The sequence below is a fragment of the Falco biarmicus genome, chromosome 8 (genome assembly GCF_023638135.1).
Source record: "Falco biarmicus isolate bFalBia1 chromosome 8, bFalBia1.pri, whole genome shotgun sequence".
Taxonomy (NCBI): Eukaryota; Metazoa; Chordata; class Aves; order Falconiformes; family Falconidae; genus Falco; species Falco biarmicus.
The window spans coordinates 46,565,706-46,583,903 of record NC_079295.1 but is presented as its reverse complement, the minus strand read 5'-3'; the positions used below and the strand labels follow the sequence as shown (position 1 = coordinate 46,583,903).

General features: G+C 48.0%; 1 long non-coding RNA gene across 2 annotated transcripts in view; it reads left to right on the top strand.

The window, feature by feature from the left end:
- Positions 1-13,237, top strand: part of LOC130153357 (uncharacterized) — a 37,613-nt gene extending 24,376 nt beyond the window's left edge. The window contains exons 7-10 of one of the 2 annotated variants that reach the window (XR_008823344.1): positions 733-3,103; positions 3,770-3,838; positions 4,056-9,441; positions 10,596-13,237. This is a non-coding gene — a long non-coding RNA (uncharacterized LOC130153357). Of the gene's footprint in view, positions 1-732; positions 9,442-10,595 lie in introns of both variants that reach the window. The other variant, XR_008823343.1, reaches the window with a different exon arrangement.
- Positions 13,238-18,198: the final 4,961 nt, after the last annotated feature.

Below are 18,198 nucleotides of genomic sequence, written 5' to 3'. Positions count from 1 at the left end.
CTCACAGGGGTGTGAGGGCTGCAGGAGCGCTGCCCTCCAGGCGATCAGCTGCTCAGCTGAGGCTGTTTGGAGTGGGTGGTAGCTGGCTTCTGGACTGAGATTGTCTTTGTGGTGCTGGGGTTGCCTGTGGGCCTGTCTTGTAGGGCTGGCTGGGACTAAAGGTAGCAGCTGGCTTGGCCTTGCCTTGTAAGATGCTCTTCGTTGTAGATAAAAGCCTTTCTGATCATTCTAGTTCTTGTGGCTGGCAAGTATTTTATGAATGGCAAAGGCTGTCATTGTGGGTCAGCCCTTTGGGAAGTCTTTCTCATCTGTCTACCCTAGGAGCGGGTTGGCAAACCATCTTCCTTTTCTAAATGTGCTGGCAGGAACAAGCACCTCTGTGCTTGAACTACAACCCACTCAAGGTGGCAGTTGTGTTCCTGTGGCTGTCCTGTGCTTTTGGTTGAGCTTTGGGAGAGATTTTGCCTTGCCCAGCTGTGGCTGAAGCTCTAGCACCTGCTGTGTGTGGAGAAGTGAAGCCCTGTGCTTGGCTGGGAGCTGCTGGAGCAAGGGAGCATAAATCCAACGTGCACATCTGCACACCTGCCCCTGCTTGGGTGAAAACAGGGGTTTGAGTCCTACTATTTATAGAGGAAAAACATCTAGAGTTTCTGTTCCTGCTGTTTCTCTGTTTTCCTAGATGCTTATTGCTAAAAATAACTGCTATTTCACCTCTTGCCCACACTCCACCAGCTGCTTGGGGCCACCATTTTATGCTTCAGATTAAGCTGCAAAGAGCAAGTGACCTTTTTTCCCAGAGAGCCTGAAAGAGCAGGAATCGGATTTTGCCTTCACTTACCCCTTAAGGAGCTGCCAGAGGAGGAAAGGGCTGTATCTGCCAGTTCCCTGCAGCCCTTGCCGGGGAGCCGCACCACAGTGTGAAGGAAGCGCTGAGCAGGAATCAGGCATGCTGGCATCATGCTGGGTTAGTTTCCTCTTGGAAATGAAAAGTGGAGCAAGCCACAACTGAGACAAGGTGACTTTCAGTTTATTCAATGCATTGTTTACTTAATGCATGGTAACAGATCTCTGGAGCAGACTTTGCCCTGCTCCTCATCCTCAACTTATCCCACAGCTCCTACATCAGAAAAAGCTTGTTGCTGGGCTGGTGGAGCTAAAAGGGGGCAGCCAACAGCCATGGCTGTGTTGCTTCAGCAGCTCCTATTTCTTAGTAGGATGTAAGTGCCAGAAGGGGCTGTTTCTCTGCCTTCACAGATGCTCCCTTCAGCCCAGCTTGCTCTTTACTCCGTTTCAGCAAACACAGCTCTGGCTGGTGAAGTCCTTGTTCCAGCATGTTTCGTAAATATTGCCATTAAATGGAGGGTAGAAAGCGTTTAATTCAGGGGGAGGATAGTTGGACACCTGCAAAGACAAGTGCACCCCAAACTTAACTGGAAGTTGAACAGTGATCACTGCAGAGACTGAGCTGTGCGAGGGCAGAAAACCCAAGTGGCTTTTTTGTGCCCACATTGTTCACACAAGCTGGGGAGCAAAGTCTGGCAACATTGACCACACAGTTGGGCCTTGCCCACCTCTGCACTTAAGTCTCATCTTGTTACTCTTTAAAAGAAGTCTCTAAAAATACTTCCTTTATAAGGAAGCCTTTTAGAGAAGTCTCTAAAAGATGTCCTTTACTAGGATAATGAGATGAGGTATAAGTGCAGAGGTGGGAGGGGGCAGGCTGCACCAGAGAAGTTGCCTGAGAGGGGCAAGACCCATCCAGAGCGTCCAAGGCAGGGACTGACAGTGGCTGCAAGACCTCACTCTGCAGCTCAAATGAGTTGTTTGAAGATAAAAATGCTGCCCAGGGTTTCTTTCCCCCAATCCAGTCTCTGCAGTGATTGCTGTTCTTAAGAGCCCTGGCTGCTGGAGCAGAGTGCATGAACAGACCTGACCTGTGTCCCAAAAGGGAATCCCTGTGCAACTTTTGGGGTTGTTTGCAGTTAGTACAGAAACTGGCTAGTGCAGCATGGCTCACAGGCAGGACACTGCTCTGCTGAGGGAGCTGGCACCAGGACAGAACCGCCAAGGCTGTGTCCGTCTGGGGTGCTGCTACCAGCTCATGCAGCTGAGGTCAAAACATGTCTCTTCTTCCTACCCAATAAGTCTGTTCAGGCTGAATCACCACTTTGCTGTTGAGAAAAGCTCAAATATAAAACTGCATGAACTTACTTGTGTCTCCTACTACCTAGACATCCCAAAGAGGCAGCTGCTTCTTTACCTACCTCCTCAGGGACAGGCAGCCAGTACCTACTGGGAATGCCAGCCAGGCAGGATCACAGAAGCTTCTTCCCCAGGTAGGGGCACTGGAGAGGGGGCTGCTCATCCTGTCTCTGGAGAGAAGGTAGGGCTGTGTGCATGTCAAGGCTGTCTGAATGTATTTCTGCTATCTCTTGCCCAGTGCAGGATGTGCTACAAAGGAAACAAAAGTGCTTCATTCCCCTCATACTGCCTCTCTTCCTTGGGCACCCAGCCCTTGCTCCAGACTGCTCTCGGAACTGAAGCAAGGAGTTTGCTGGGAAAATGAGATGTGAGGGGCACCAGCTTCTTCCCAGCAACCTTTCCCTGCTAATAACTTCAGGGAAACCAAAACAGTAAGAATAACCTGGCTTTGGCTGCTAAAAACCAGGTAAAGCAAAGAAGTGAAAAGCTATGATGGAGATCAGGGAGATCCTTCCCCTCCTCCTTTGCTCTTGCACACAAACAATGGCTGCCTTGGGTTCCAGTCCTGCAAGGAACCTGCCCTGGCTGGGGAAGGCAGCCCCAGAAAGCAGCATAAGGAAGTTTTATTTATTTGTTCTTTGCTTACCACTTTCTCTGACCTCCAGTGCTGGCTCTGCAGTGAAAGCAGGACCTGTACCAGGCAGGATGTAGGCTCCAGGAGGTCACAGCAGAAAGGGCCACGTCCACAGGAGATGCCTGGACCCACTGGCCACACAGCCCTGACATCTGAGATGAGTTTTAACACAGCTTTAAATGGTGTGATTCACATTGCTGATGCAATCTTCTCTTGCTGCAGAACAAAACCCTTTGCACCAGAGCAGCCTCATGTGCCATCCCTGGGGTGAGTCCTGGTTCCCCTCCCCTCCCCTGGAGCAGGTCCAGCTCTCATCCTGCCCTTCTTTTCAGACCAGCTCATTGTTGAATAGCTTAAAAAGAGGTGTCCTTGTGTCCCGTCCCCACGCAGGTGGTTGTGAGACCATGGGTCCTGCCTTTGCCTCACTGCTGTGTGGTGGGACCGATACTCCTTGGGGCCCACAGTGTACCCAGAAGGTTCCTGAGGGCACCAAAGCACACAGATTTTCAGGGGCAGTGGGCACCAAAAAACAGATTGAAAGCTCTGGGGCACCCTAAAAGGCACCCCAAGGGTCTTGAGGGCACTGGAAAAGAAACAGAGGGGCTCCAGGAGTACCCCAAACCACCCTGAGCGGCACTGTTGGAGGACAAGGACAGAGCAGCACTGGTTTCCCTCTCGCCTCTCCAGCTAGCTAGGGAATCACAAAAGCAAGCCAAGTGGTCGAGGGAAACAGCATGGGGGCAGAGGGATTCAGACCACTGAAAAGTAGATGGAGGAATTCAAGGGGCCACAGCGGCACCGGAAACAATATACAGGGATATGGGAAGGCACCATAAAAGAACACAGGAGCCTCTAGGGACACTGGAGGGGGCATCAAGACCAAATTAATTGCATATGTAAGAGACCTGGGGTTTTTTTGGTTTTTTTTTTTAGCAGAAAGAGTCCTATATCTGTCCTTTTGCCTCCATTCCTGGCATCCAGGTTTTTCAGATGCATTTCACGGTGCGTAAGCATCCCGGGAGAATTTCCTTATTGTTCATGCTACGGAAGAGAAACGCTCCCATTTCCACTTGGATCTTACAATGCCTTGTCAGTGACAAAACATTCCCAAATCCTCTCATTTATCAAATGGCCAATCCTGTTAACAGCTTAAGAAACATAATTACCTGCAATCTCTTCTGCTATTCATTTTATGCCTACACTTCCCTCTCTCTGGCAGCTTACCAGCAGGCAAGTCAAGAGCTGAAGCACGGCTGCAGCCACAGAGTGCTTCAGCAATGCAATTTCCTCTAATCACTTACATGATGATTGCAGGAGTTTTGCCTCCCTGTTTGTAGCAGCATGAAGCAGGTGAGTGAGGAAGGCACATGGCCAAAAGCATTGGCTAGCTCAGCACCAGTTGTGTGTAGGTTTCCAAGCATGGCCACATTTTAAGTGCTGTTCTACCCGAAGGGTGGGAACATTGTTGATTAACATCTGCTTTTAGGGCACCAGAAATCACAGCCAGACTTACTTTCCTGGGAGATACATTTGTGCAGGTGGGCTCTGAGAGAAGCAGCAAGAGGTGCTGGTGCAGCCTTGGGTGCTGGAAATGGCTGTGAAAGCTTCATCAGCAAGAAGGCAGGGCCTGAAACATCCATGAGCTGGTGGAGGAATGGGGAAATCAGGATCAGCTGGAGACGGTGTGAGCTCCTGATTATTGCATTGCTAAAAGAGGCTGATTTTATCTTATTTCACAGTGCATCTACAACCTGTGAGAGTCTTCACAATGGCTCATTTGGATCAAATCTCAGGGAGGATTTAAAGAGCAATGTTTGCAGGCTGGAGATACGCTGGCTTCCTAAATACTGGTTACACATGGGACAGCTTGATCTGAAGAGAAACCCCTCGGAACACCATGGCTTCCCCTAGAGCTAGGGAACTAGAATATTCCCAGGTCTGTCCTACCCGTGCTGGCTGCTGAGGAAGTTGCCTTTTGTGCCTTAAAATCTTGTACTAGCTTGACATTATCATTGTGCATTTAACTGGTCGAGACATGCTTCTGTCTGCACTCTCCATTTAGACCTGCCTTCAGTTTGGAAGGATTTTTCTTATGCCTACTCTACTCTTCTCTTCAATTGTACCAGCTCTTTTGGATCCTTAGTGTTCTGGACAAATGATACACATTTCTTCTGACACTTCCATGTGTTATTTTTAAACAGTTTTTTGTGCTGCTTGCCAACATTTTATCCTTACAGTTCTTTGAATTTTGTATGAAAAACCCCTATGAACAAACTGTATACAAATCAGAAGATCTTTTTTTAAAGTCAGACATCATCTTAAGGGATTTGGGGTTTTATGATCCTGCTAAGATACTGAATTCAAGTACATTTTGGTCACTATTATAGAATAGCCCTTTCTTAATAGCAGTTTGAACCTCAAATGCTGAATTTGGCCAGAACTGCCTAAAGAACTGCTTTTTCCCATTGGAAATAGTTTAATTCAGTTCTCAAAATTCAGTTACTAAATTTTGGTATGGCCCAAATGCCACCCAGGCCCAGGTGCCAAAGAGCTTGGGTGGCTCTGGGCCTCCTGCCTGGAGTCACGTGCTGCTTAGGAACAGCAAGGAGTCAGGTAAGAAACTATCAGAGTCCTGAGGAGGGACTGCAGCAAGCTGGCTTCTTGTGTTTAACAGGATATAATATATACGTAGGGAAATTAAGAACTGCAAATGAATAAATTGTACCTAAAGAAAGTGAAAACTGCCCCAATTTAAAAAAAAAAAAAAAAGTAGGACAGCTGTGCTTTTATACAAGAACTTGTTCTTTCTTTTATGACGTTTATTTCAAGTCATGCAAACCCTTCAGAGCAGCTCTAATGCCCAGTGGAGTTCTCCAACCTAAATGACTTGTCGTCAGTGTAAGAAACAAAGATAATATAATTTGAATACTGGATGCAACAATGTAAGCTGCTCTAGAGGCTGATTCTCCTTGCTCCAAGTGGGAATGATGGTTCCGAACACAGTCACCGGAATAGACTGGGAAGCAGACATCTCATTTGTGAAGAAATGGCCAAAATCTCAGCTTCCCCCCCTCTCATTTGTTTCTTCCTGGAAAGAAAAAAACAAAACAGTTGCATAAAGGCACTGCTATTTCAAAGCAAATTTTAAAACATTTCTGATTTGCAAGTGGCATTTCAGCATTTTCATGAGAATAAAATGCTACTATGGTGCTGTGTTTAAATATTTCATTCCAGCTCCCTGAACAAACTTAAAATCTTATTATAAGTCGTTTTGACATAAAAGTGTGCTTCTCTGTGGTGCCCGTAGCTTAGACATCTCCAGCTTCAAGCGCAGCTGCAGGAGCCCTCCCTGCTCAGGGCTGATCAAAGAAAAACCACGCTGCCACCCCGGAGCCGCTGCTTGTCCTCAGCACCCAGCCCAGGAGAATAAACACATCCTGAACGTCCCGAGTGCTTCTTCCCTAGGGGTGATGCAGTCTACGCAAAATACACGTTGCTGTTGTAACCCTGCTGTGAAAAGGTTGAGTGAGTTTAGCAAACAAAAATAACTTGCCTTCAAATTGTGCTGAAACAAAACATCAGCCAGCACTGGCTGCTCAATTAAACAGTTTGTCGTGCAGCCTTTGGAGAGGAAAATGCCTAAAAAAAGGATTTCAGGGTACATACATACTGTGTGGAAAGAATGTTTCATGAGGATTTTTTCAAACCTCCCTGCAATTCCCATGCACTGCCATTCCTTGCCATGCAACATGTGTGTTGCCCTCAAATTTGGATATGGCTGCGTGCGACTGTGCTGTGACAACTGCCAGGATGTACGTGGGGCCACAGAGGGTGTATGTGTACATTTAGTTATTTGGGTGGGTAGTCCCGATGTGGGAGCAAGGAGCCATTTTTTCCCTCCTAGAGGCTTGAGCACATCTCTTTTGGGAGATGCTGGCTCTCCTCTTCCTCAGCGTGGGCATTTAATCCCCCCGATACCCATGGTCACCCTGCTGGTGGGAGGGGTCCTGCTTTACCTGTCAGTGCTGGCTTTCTGCTGTGAGCACTCCACTGTTGCGTCCCACTGTTGCAACTGAAATGGTGATGTTGGCCGTGCACTGGGGCTCCCAGCTCCTCGTGTTTATTGCCTTGCTCCTCGTGGTTATGTGCAATGCTGGTTTTGTTGGGGCTGAGATCTCAATACCACAATGGTGGCAGCTCTCCCAGGGTCTCTAAGGACCTGTTTTGGGATTCCTAGCATCCTGACTCCATTGCCTGACCGCAGAAGCCCACGCCTGTGGTTGGTGAGATGCTTACGTATTTCTTCTGGTGTCTCTGCCCTTGATAACACCCTGGTCTGTGGGGCGGGTATAAGGCTCAGCCTGCAGAAGCCGAAGTCATGGCGGTGGGTGTCTCGGGGCAGGACACATGCTGGGACACGTAGAGGAGGATGGGGTTACTTGCTGTCTCACATACGGCGCCACCCGCCAGCCTTACAGAGCCTGTATGAACACTGTGTGTTTTGCATCTCCACCATTCTTGCTGAGTAGCTTTGATGGTTCTTGATGCATGAGTGAGGCCCCATCCAGCGCACGGGGAGGGTACAAGCAAGTGGAAATCGGGGCTTATGTTTGCCACTGATAAATGTATTAGTCTTCATAGCAGAATTTAAACTACAACCCCTTTTCAGGCACCTCAGCACTCCGTTATTTTGCAGGCCTTGTAAGAGAATGTGATTTTGCCTTTTAACTGGAGTGTATCTTATGCTAAGCAGTGAGATTAAGCGTAGGGATCCAAAAGAAGTTGCTGAATGGCAGAATTGCCTTTATAAATAACATTAATAATTTATCCGATGCAGGGTTTTTTTGGGTAAATGAAATACCTGCCTCTGTATAAAGCCCACTGAATAGGAACACATCTCCGCTTTTACGAGGCTTGGATTAAAGAAGGGAAACGCTAAGGGGCTTATCTTCGCTTCAATTTGCAGCCCTTCCGGCTAATGGCAAACTCATTTAAGAAGCTCCTGTGTTTGTGCCAGCTCTGCCTTTATTCTCGGTGCTGGAGCTCGGCTGCATTCCTCACCACAGCACGGGAGAGAGCAGGGAGGAAGCAGTTTGTTTTCTTGACCTCGGATTACCAGACAAAAGCTAGCAAGAATAATTTTCCTTGGAGTCCTCCCTATTGTGGGTTGCTCAAAGCGGCTGCACAGCGGCTGTGGGGAAGCTGGCGGTTTGGGGACCCCGTGTGTGAAAGAGGATGGGGCTGGTGGCTGAACGGGGATGCGTTGAAAGAGCATCTGTCATCTTTCTTTTGGGATGCCTGCATCCTCCTGCATGGACAGTTGTGAAATGGCAAAATTCATCCTCCGCAAAGCCCACGAGCTGTCACTTCTCAGCTCTTCTTTTATGCTGGTAAAAATCAATTGCTTCAAAGTTCACTGAAGGTGAAGGCAACATTTGCTTTCCATTCAGAGCTAAGCGGGCCATCTTCGAGAGCAAATGCTCTCAAAAGGGAGAATAGCAAAAATCAGCAGAAAAATTCTCTGAATAATTTGGACTAGGAAAGGAAAAAGCAATTTGCTCCCAGTCATTCCACAGACAAAAGTATGAATAAAAAAATCATGAGCTATTTACCCTGCCTGGACTGTTTGCATGAGTTTTATGCTATTCCAGTTTTGCTTCACCAACCCCCAAAGACCTTATCACTGGATCCTCAAAGGCACTTAAAGCAAGCATGCTTTTTTTCTCCCTTTTTTTTTTTTTTTTTTTCCATGCTGGATCAGCAGGGACCAAAAGCAGAGGAAACAATAGGGGTCCTAAATCTGAACCATGCTGATGCTGGCATGTGCATTGACCTGGATCAGAGACCCAGACTCTGGCCGGCCAACTCTACCAACATAGAAATTTTATCCAAAATAGTATTACAAGCTTGGGTGCTTTGCATTCAGATAGTGAGGCTGTGGCAAAGGCACGGCGGGTATTTACAATCTACTAGAAAAACCTGATACATGTTGTTAGCTATTCTGTTGTAAAAGCAGTTTACGTTACCCACATCTGTTGGTTTAGGTGGCCCAGCCAGACGGCTGGTGCTGCTCGAAGTGCCAAAGACCACGGTGCTGCAATGAGGAGAGGAAAGAGAAAGGTGGATGAAGACCTCGTAAGCTTTATTAAAACCCACCAAAAACGTCAGGAGATTTGGGGATTACGCTGTGTAATTACATTACCTTAAGAAACAAAGTTTAGTGAAAATTTCCTGTTTTGTGTTGCCAGCACTTTTCAGCCATTAGTAACACATAACTTCTCATTGTCTTTTCCCGAGGCACAGATGGGCTAATTTTCAGCTACCTGATAATTACACATTGTTTGAAACTGTATCAAAAGCTTCTGTTCCTGCATTCTTCCAGTAGCTGTTCTTACAGTTCACAAAGTCCCTTGGTTGGGGCTTGCAAAGGTCCCCATCCATCGGTCCGTCTGTCCGTCTGGAGGGCCAGGTGCAGAGCAGCAAAACCTCCACCTTCACCCACAGGTGTTGCAGGCTGCTTGTACGGATTTGCACCATTCCCAACCCGGGTGGATTGCCTGAAGCTCCATCAAAAGCATCGTCTCGGCTCAATGCCAGGATCTGAGGTTAATATGGGATAATGCTGCATCAAACTGTTTCTACGTGTGTGGGTGCTGATGTCACAGGGAAATTAAGGATGAACCAAAACGAGGTACTGGAAATCAGTATAATAAAGGTTGAGTCTCAGTTTTCCTTGGGCCAGGAGCTGTCCTTGGGCAAAGCTGCGGGCTGCCAGATTGGAGAAAGGCACCCATCAGCCGTATGGAGAGGAAGGTTGACAGCCCCTCCTCTGGAGCCACAGTAGATGCTGGAGAAGCCTCCTTGTCCCTCGATCCCTCCTCCTCGGGAGTGGTTATGCTGCCAGTTGAGCTCTGACTGGTTTTAGAGGGTGGTTTCTCAGCTTGTTCGAGGCTGTCCAGGGGGGAAATGCAAAAGGCCTCACTCATGTGTTTTCTGCTTCCCCATCATCAAGTATGCCGGTTGCCTTATCAAAGAATGAAATTAAATTGAGTTGACATGACTGGTTCTTGACAAACCCATGTTCTTTGATTTTATTCATCATTTTACATCTTACAAGTTGCTCATTTAAGGCTTTCTTCCAGCCTCTTTCAGGGAATTGAGATTAAGATGATTATTCAGTTTGGTTTTTTTTTTTGTTTTGGTTCTTTTTTTAAGTACCCTCTTTAAAGTGAGGTCCTTCTCTCATCTCCAGGGACCTCTGTGCCTTCATAAATTTTGAAGATAACCACTTGGCATTCAATGTTCTTGGGTGCATTTCATCAGGTCCTCACATTTTGAATACATTTGACATATCCAAATGGCTTTAAACTTCTTTCCTTATGCTGGCCTTCTCCACAGTTCCCTTCAGAGCCTGTTCTGTTAAGTTTCATTCACAATTAACCATTTTATAAAGACTGAAACAAGGGAGATGGGGCAAATTTCTGCTTTGAACGCTTAGTCTGTTTTCCTTCCCCAGACATGTACACCCCTACACATCTTGCTGTTCTCATTTTACATCTAATTTATTTGCAGACCCTTGCTGGTTGCCTCCGAAACCTTGTGTGCACAGACTTTGCTGCTCTCAGGCTGTGAACCTGTATTATGCCTCTGTTTTCCCCCCAGGCACATGCCCGTTTTGACTTCCCATACAATTTCTTTCCAGCTTCCAGACCCTGCTGCTGCCATAATGCCATCTAATTATGCTTATCTGCTTTCACAGGGGAGCAGTTTGCTGTTGTGCACCATCTTTGGTCTCTTCTGGGAACTGCCAGTTCTCATACGTTTCCTCGCCACATATTTCCATCCAAGAGAGCTTCTCCACCGCTTCCCTGATCTCTGCCAGATGCTTGTTATTTTGTTACTTCTATTCTTCCGTCTTGCTGTGCTGGTGGGAAGAGGCACTCAGGTAATACATAGCTTCTATTCCCAAATCTCTTGGGGTGCAAGTTAAGGACTAGCCTGATAAGGCTGCAAAACTGAAGGGGGGGGTGGGAATCACTGAAAGCTCCTAAACCACTCCTGGCAGTGGTCCCAGGTGGAACTGCCTGAGTGTTGCGGTGGAGGGGCCGTTGCTTGGGCAAAAAGATCCAAATTGGCCAGTTGGTCCATGTTGGGCAGTATGTGGGAGGGGGGCTCTGCAGCAGGACCCCCCAGACCCTGGCATCTCCCAGAGCCATTTCTGATGTCCTGTGTGCACATGGGGCTGGGATGAAAAAGCAGCTCTGCTCATGCCTCGGTTCTCCAGGCGACATTCGTATCCTCGGCTCAGGAGAGCCAAAGCATTGCCCACCTCCCTAGCCTGGTTGCCAGCGCTGGGCTGGAGGCTCGGTGCAGTGGCACTGGTCACCTGCCTGATGGTCACCAGGCTGGCCCGAGTATCTTCTCGTTTCTCCTGTGGCCATTTGGAGACGAGTGCTGCTGGGAAGGCGGCTCCTGCAAGGAGGAGTTTGAGGTGCCCTTGGGGGCATTTCACATTCAGATCCTCAACGTTTCTGAGTGCAGTTTTGTTTCGAGTTTTACAAATGCTCTTCTGCTTGCTTGCTTGCCTCAAGTAATGAAGCAGCGAGATAAAAGACAAGGCCACAGAAGGTTGTTAAAAAATTACTTGCAAATTAATGTGAGGACAAGGTGTATGAGTTAATATCGTATAAAGACCCTTGAAATCGGTATACATGTGTGCACCCTCCGAGCACTGACATTCGCAGGCAGAACTACACTGGTAAACCGAGCCCAAGGGGCTTGATTAACAGGAAATGTTCAGAATGCCAATTAGAGCAAAGTTTACCGAACAAATTGTTTGCACTTGTACCCTAGAACCATCATGAATTTTAATTCAGCATGGATTTATGTGGCTGAAACAATAATTAAAGATACATGAACGCCTCACGTTCACGGGACTCCCCCACAGCTGCGCTGTAGTTTTAGGTGGGGAAGGGAGCGAAGAGCCCCTTTGGGCAGGGTCTGCTCTCACTTGGGAGGTGCAGGAGGCTTTTCCCCATGGAGATAGAAGCAGGTTCCCAAGTACTGAGCTCACCGATTTGTCTTTGATTTCTTTTTTCTTTTTCTTTTCTTCTTCATTTATGTAATCTGAGCAAGAATGATCCATGGGATGTTTTCCTCAATAAATAATGGCTTGTCTTTTCCTGCCTGCCGCTTCTGGTGGCTCTGAAATGTTAAATCATCTCCTTGGATATCCCAAGGCTGGAGCCTGGCCCTGTGCTCTGCCTGCAGCCCTGGAGGGGACACAGGGATCCCCTCTTTCCTTATTCCTGCTCCTGCTCTGCCAGTCCCAGGTTTGGCCATGGGGGAAGAGCCCTGTATGCCACCGTAATGCCAGGAGCAGCTTTGCTGGAGGAGAAAGTGGTGCTACTGTACAGCATCGGGGAAAAGTCACAATTGAGCAGTGCGATGTATATGTATGCCTTCATTTGAATTCTTCTCTCCCTCTCCTTGTGCTGGTAAATAAGTTACACGTATTTTTAGAAGAAGTTATTTTCTGTCACTGCACTTTTAAATATCAAGCTCCTGGAGAGAAGTCTTCAGATAGTTTAAGGTCAGTCAGGCTTCAAGGAAGAAGTACGGAGGTGGGGAATAAAAGCGGCTGTTGGGCTGTGGTCCAGGCTAAACCCAGGCTGTGGGCTAAAGGATGGGCCAGCACGAGCATCCCGCACAGACGCAGCAGCCAGGGGGCCAGGGCATTGCTCTCCCTGTACTTCAGCAGTTTCCCTCTGTTATGGAATAGCTAAAAAGCTTTGACAAAAAAAGCCAGTGGCTGAAAATTATCTGGCCTGTTAGCTCAGGAATACTGATGAATAATGCATACATCCAAAGGTCAGTTTACAAATGATTAATTAACCTTAAGAGAGGTTATCTTCTTTGGCGACATCCGTTGTCCTAAATGGCTTAATCATGTCTGCACAGGATAATGTGTTTGAAACAATTCCTTGGGAAATCGAGGGATCATGGAGCAAGTGCTGGACCCCTGTGTGGGTCATGGTAGAGACGGGCCAGCAGCAGGCACGGGGACTGCAACAGGTCTCCAGGCTTTGCTGTGCTGTGCGTGGTGTAAGGCAGGCTCAAACATCACTTACTGGAGCCCGGTGCCTGCTCACGTGCATGCTGAGCTGTGTCTGGGAGGGTGCAGAAATTGCACCTTTGCTGGGGTAAACAGTTCGGGCACCTGCTTCCCCGCTTTGACATAGGAGCACCGCTCTCTTGCCAGAGAGCTGCTCCGGGTGCCTCCCGCTGCGACTAATGGCAGCTGCACTCAGTGGGCAAACCGGCCGTTAGTCCAAGGGCTTTTTGCATTTGTTATCAGTGATTTGTTACGTGCATCTATTAATAAAGTGCTCCTAAAAAGCACTTCCGCTGTCTGGAGTAATTTCTGGCTGATACCTGGATGCCTGCAGCGAGCAGCGTCTCTGCTAAAAGCTTGCTCATCTTCAGCAGGGACCTGCGCAGCTGCTGCTGTGGGGACCTGCCGTGGTCCCCAACTCCGGGGAGAGCTTAACCCTGTTTGCCCCCAGTTCAGGCTTCAAGAGAGCCCCCAGCACCAGGCAGGGTCACTTACGATGATCATATTTTAGTTCTAAAATAAATGGGTTTGGTTTGGTTTGGAAGAGGCAGGTCTGGCTGGAGGCTGGCCCCCATCGATACCTCTCACGGGACAGATGTCAGCGCGTGGAAGCCTTGTCTACATCAGAAAGTTGCTGTTCCTCCAGCTCCTTCTTCCTTCTACACATCCCTTCCCCTCCCAGGCTGTCTTCCTGTAGGAAGAACAATTTTCCCTACACTGGGTGCAGCTAAGTTGGTTTCTTACCTTTTTTTTTTAATCCATAAAGTCACAAAAGCAGCACGCATTCACACCTGAGCACCCCATGCCTTGGAATGCCTGACATTTCTGAAGTGTTTCAGCTCAACTTCAGCGTTTCGGAGTGCAGAAGAATCACTCTCCATGGGGAAAGAGAGAATCTGGGGGGAAAAAATCAAAAATACACGTCCTAAGCAGCTGGTTTTCACTTTGTCCGGCACAGCCAAACCCCAGAAGGGCAGAGGGTGTCTGAAGTACAGCTCTGGGGGGGTGTGAAGCCCTAAACTGGGTTCAGTGACCCATCCAAACACCTGCTGGCCTGGGTGCTGAGGGTCCCCATGCTCATGGGTGCAACTCAGAAATGATGGGGAGCCCTTGCAAATCTTGGTGTCATCGTCACTAAGCTGGTGAACCACCAAGTTTTTCCCACCTGTCTGCTCATCTCCCACATTCCTGGCTGCCACATCTGTGCAATATCACTCCTGACCTGCTGGGAACGGGAGCAGTGGGGCGATGGAGACCATCAGGGTGACACCAGAGAAGCAGCACCTACCGTGACTGCTCTGCTTGGTGCTTCTACAGCTCAGGCATCTCCTGGGGCTACAGCTTTAATACATGTATTTATGAATTTTTATGGATTTTTTCAGAAGCATGAAAATGATTTACAACATTTCATATTACATTTTTTTAATCCTTTAAAATTAAAACAAATCTTTTTCCTGCTTTGCCCAAATTTAAGGCATCTCTTTTGTTTAGCTCTTGCAGAAAAAAATGGATGGAAGAAACTCCTAAAATCCCCAACCACTGGAAACAAAATTAGTATTTTTCCAAGTTAAGTACTGTAACAGAGCAAACATACATGTTTAATTTGAAAATGTTGATTCCAAATGGATTTTTCTTTAAAAAAAAACTTCCCCCAAGCAAGTCAATATTTGTAATCAAATTGAAATTTCCTCTGGGAATTATTTATTTTCATGAGGTCTAATTTTTGCAAGGGAAATTTTTTACACAGGAAGGTTCTAAGTCGCTTTAAACCAGCTTTAGGAATCTGGGCCATGGGAGGCGGCCAGAAGATCCCACTCCGGCTGCAGCTCACTTGCCTTTGATGAGGGTGATCTGATGAAAGAGTTGAAACTGACTCTTTGCTCTTTGAAGAAGGTAAAGAGTGAGCAGAAAGGAAGGGGAGGAATTGGAGAGGAGGCGGCATTCAACACCAGTTCCAGCCTGGTTCCCCCTCAATGTTTCTTGACAAGGCAGCAGATGGCACAGGCTCCAGCTCTGGCAACGTGCTGACATGAAAGTGAGACCTCCGAGTTGGCTACTTTGGCTTCCCACCCAGCCGGGGGACATGTGGCACTCTGGGGAGGTGGGGAGTTCCCCTACCCCTCTCTGACATCTGCTGAGGGATGAGATGAATTGTGCCATTGACCTTCATCTGCCTCGAAGAGGAACTGATGGTGGCAGGTCCATGCCCACCACAGCCCGATGAAGCCCACCTGCGCTGCCTGACTTGCCGTGGATTTTCTGGTGGAGCAGAAGCGTGCCTCAGGGTACTGCAGCCCCTCCACGGGTAACCCAGCGCGGCCCCCAGGAGGAACAGGCACCTTGTACTGCTGCTGTTAGTGCATCAGCAGAGCTCCAAACCAGTTCTCCAAACCTCAAGAGAAGAGGACACCAGGGTCTTCCAGCACCTAGAGGGAAGCCCTTCAAAGATGATGATTTTCTTGCAGAATTCCTGTCCATTTTAGAGCAACAGTTGGGGTTAATGATGTGTGTAATTTACATTATTATGCCTTTTATTTTTGTATTATGATAAATCACCTACCTTCATGTTTCTTTTTATTATGATGTGCTGGGAAGACAATATAGTGGTAGGAAAACAACATTATAGTGCTGCACTGTCAGTCTCAAACACAGAACCAGCACACCCATGCTACAAACACTCACAGATGCACAGCACCGTGTCAGATTATTAGCTCCAAGGCAACTGCCAACATGCAGTTTTATTAGAAATGAAAACAAGGTAATTCAAGATTTATTTTCTAAGAAAGTGCCAGGAGGCAGGAGCCAACCCCCAGCATCTCCCATAAAACACCCTGCACATGGTAACTTGCTCCTCCTCAGCCTCTGCCCGTGGACTGGGGCTTTTTGGGTGACCTCTTCAAAAGGAGGAGAATTTCCCTCCTTGTCCCCATACTGGGCCCTAAAGGGAGCAATGGAGATTGACTGAAGGGCTTCACTGCACCCAGGGGACATGCCGCACCCCGCGCTGCTGTGGGCCCAGGCATGGCTCCTAGGGGATCTGGGAACTCCTAATCACACATCCTTGATATTACATACCCTGGAATTACATACCCTGAGATTACATATGACATACGCTAATTATTTTCCTACTCAAAGTACTCATTACTTTCAGAATATTGCTGCCTTAGCCCCTTTTCTAATGGATTGGGGTGAACTGATCACCAGATAAAACTCCTTATTAACAGTTATCTACCATGCCCCGAGGTTGTTGCTCTGCCCAAAACCAGTCCGTGCCTAGGCACTGATACAGGCACATGCTGTGGTCAGAGAACGGCCACACTGGAAACATTTAGGAACTGGGAGGAAAATTATCAGAATAATTAAAGTGATTAATTTAGAGTTGTTGAAGACCATTTTAAAAGATGCCCTAAACGTGTTCCAAAAAGCCATGCTGATTAAAAAGACAACGAAAAAAATGCACCTTGGTTAGATGAGAGGTGAAAGAAGGAATAAAACCAAATAAAATAACCTATATAATAAATGGGATAAGAGCAAGCTGACAGCACCGATCATCAGTCGGAAAGCCAGAGATGCAAACAGTGCCTGACAGTAACCTGCGTGGTGAAAGCGGCCCTAATGGAGATGGAGAGGCGGTTTCCCAGCCCGGGTGTTGGCTGTCCCACAAAGAGGGAGCGCGGCAGGGCAGCTCCAGAGCAGTTTGTGTCACGGATCTGGAATGGAGGCTTGCTGTCATGTTCTGGACAATGCTGAACTGTTTCTGAAACATGCCTGCCTCCCCCCCCCCGCCCCAGATACATACTTTTAAAAACAATCTGAAAAGCAAAGCTTGGAAACCTGACTCTTCAAATAAAGATCCAGAAACACTTCTGTTCTCAGCTTCTGATCAATCTTTTTTTAGCTCTGCTGTCACTCTTAAGGACATAGAGGGAAGGTCTGGTAGGGCTTGTGTGTCCTCCAGAGGACTGACGTAGCTGGAGGACCCGGAATCTGATGCATTCAGCTTGCTCAGGTTGGACTTACTGCCCACAGACCATTGGTTTGGAACAAGCCTGGCATTTCCCGGGGTAGGAAACACGCCATGCATGTGCAGGACTGTAGTGGGTGCTGGAAGGCATCCGCACACCGATGCTGAAAACTCCTAACCCCAATCCCTCCTCCAGGCGCCCGGCAGCTTTGGCACCACACGGGCACAGATCAGCCCAGTGTGGCAGCAGTGGTGGGACAGATTGCTGCCCAGGGGTCTGCTCACAGAGAGGTTTTCCTGCTTGGTTCAAATCGTTCTGCTCCATCTGAGGCTTGGATGGAGGTTTGCCAGCCTGGAAAGCAGAGATGCTAGAAAAGACCTGATGTCAGACCTCAGAGGTGGGGGCTCGCGCAGTTCTGTTGGCCAGCCTTGGGACCGAGTGGTGGGAAGGGTCCCCCTGCCATACACCCAAGCACCTGGGAAGCCTTTGGCTGCCGCTGGCATTGGCACACAAACTGAGAAGACATTTACTTCCAGGAGCAGACGCAAACATAGGGAACTGCCAATTGGCCAAAATCAAATAAAACATGACCTCTGATGAACTGGAGCCTTAATACTTTCAAACAACCCTGCACTCAATATTGGCAATGTAATAGTTTACCTTTGAGACATGAGGGCTGAAGGAGAAAGGAAACCTGAAGCTCCCGGAGATGTTTCATTACCATCATTTCTATTATTGATAACAAGGCAGCAAACCCCCACAAGGTCCCTCAGCCGGGCTCTAGGCAGCCTGCCTGTACCTTTTCCCCAAGGGAAAAGCACAGACCCTGGGAGCTGAGTTTTATTAGAGCACCCGAACCTCTCGGAGTACAGAAAATTCAGAATAGAAATGCTCTCCCCTGGCAGGAAGGTCCTTTCTCTCAGATTTGTTCTCAAACCTGCAACCCCCCAGCCACTCCCCGGGTAACCACTCGCCCACGCAGCCTCGCCAGCCCCCAGGGAAAGCCCCTTTCTTGCCTTTAAGTAGGGCAGACACCCCCAGGGAACAAACCCTATGTTAGAAATAACAGGAACTCTTTAGGGGGGGTGTGTGTGTAAATCATCTGAGTTTGATTATAACCATAAAGAAAGAAATGGAAGTTTATCAGCAATACACACCGCCTCCCAGCCAAGCAAATACCCCAGACCACGGTCCTGTCCAGAAGCAGCATAAATTTCTCAGCAACTTAAGGCTTTGGTGCCTGGATCACCCCAAGCTCTTTGGAACCAGTTTGAAGCACAGGC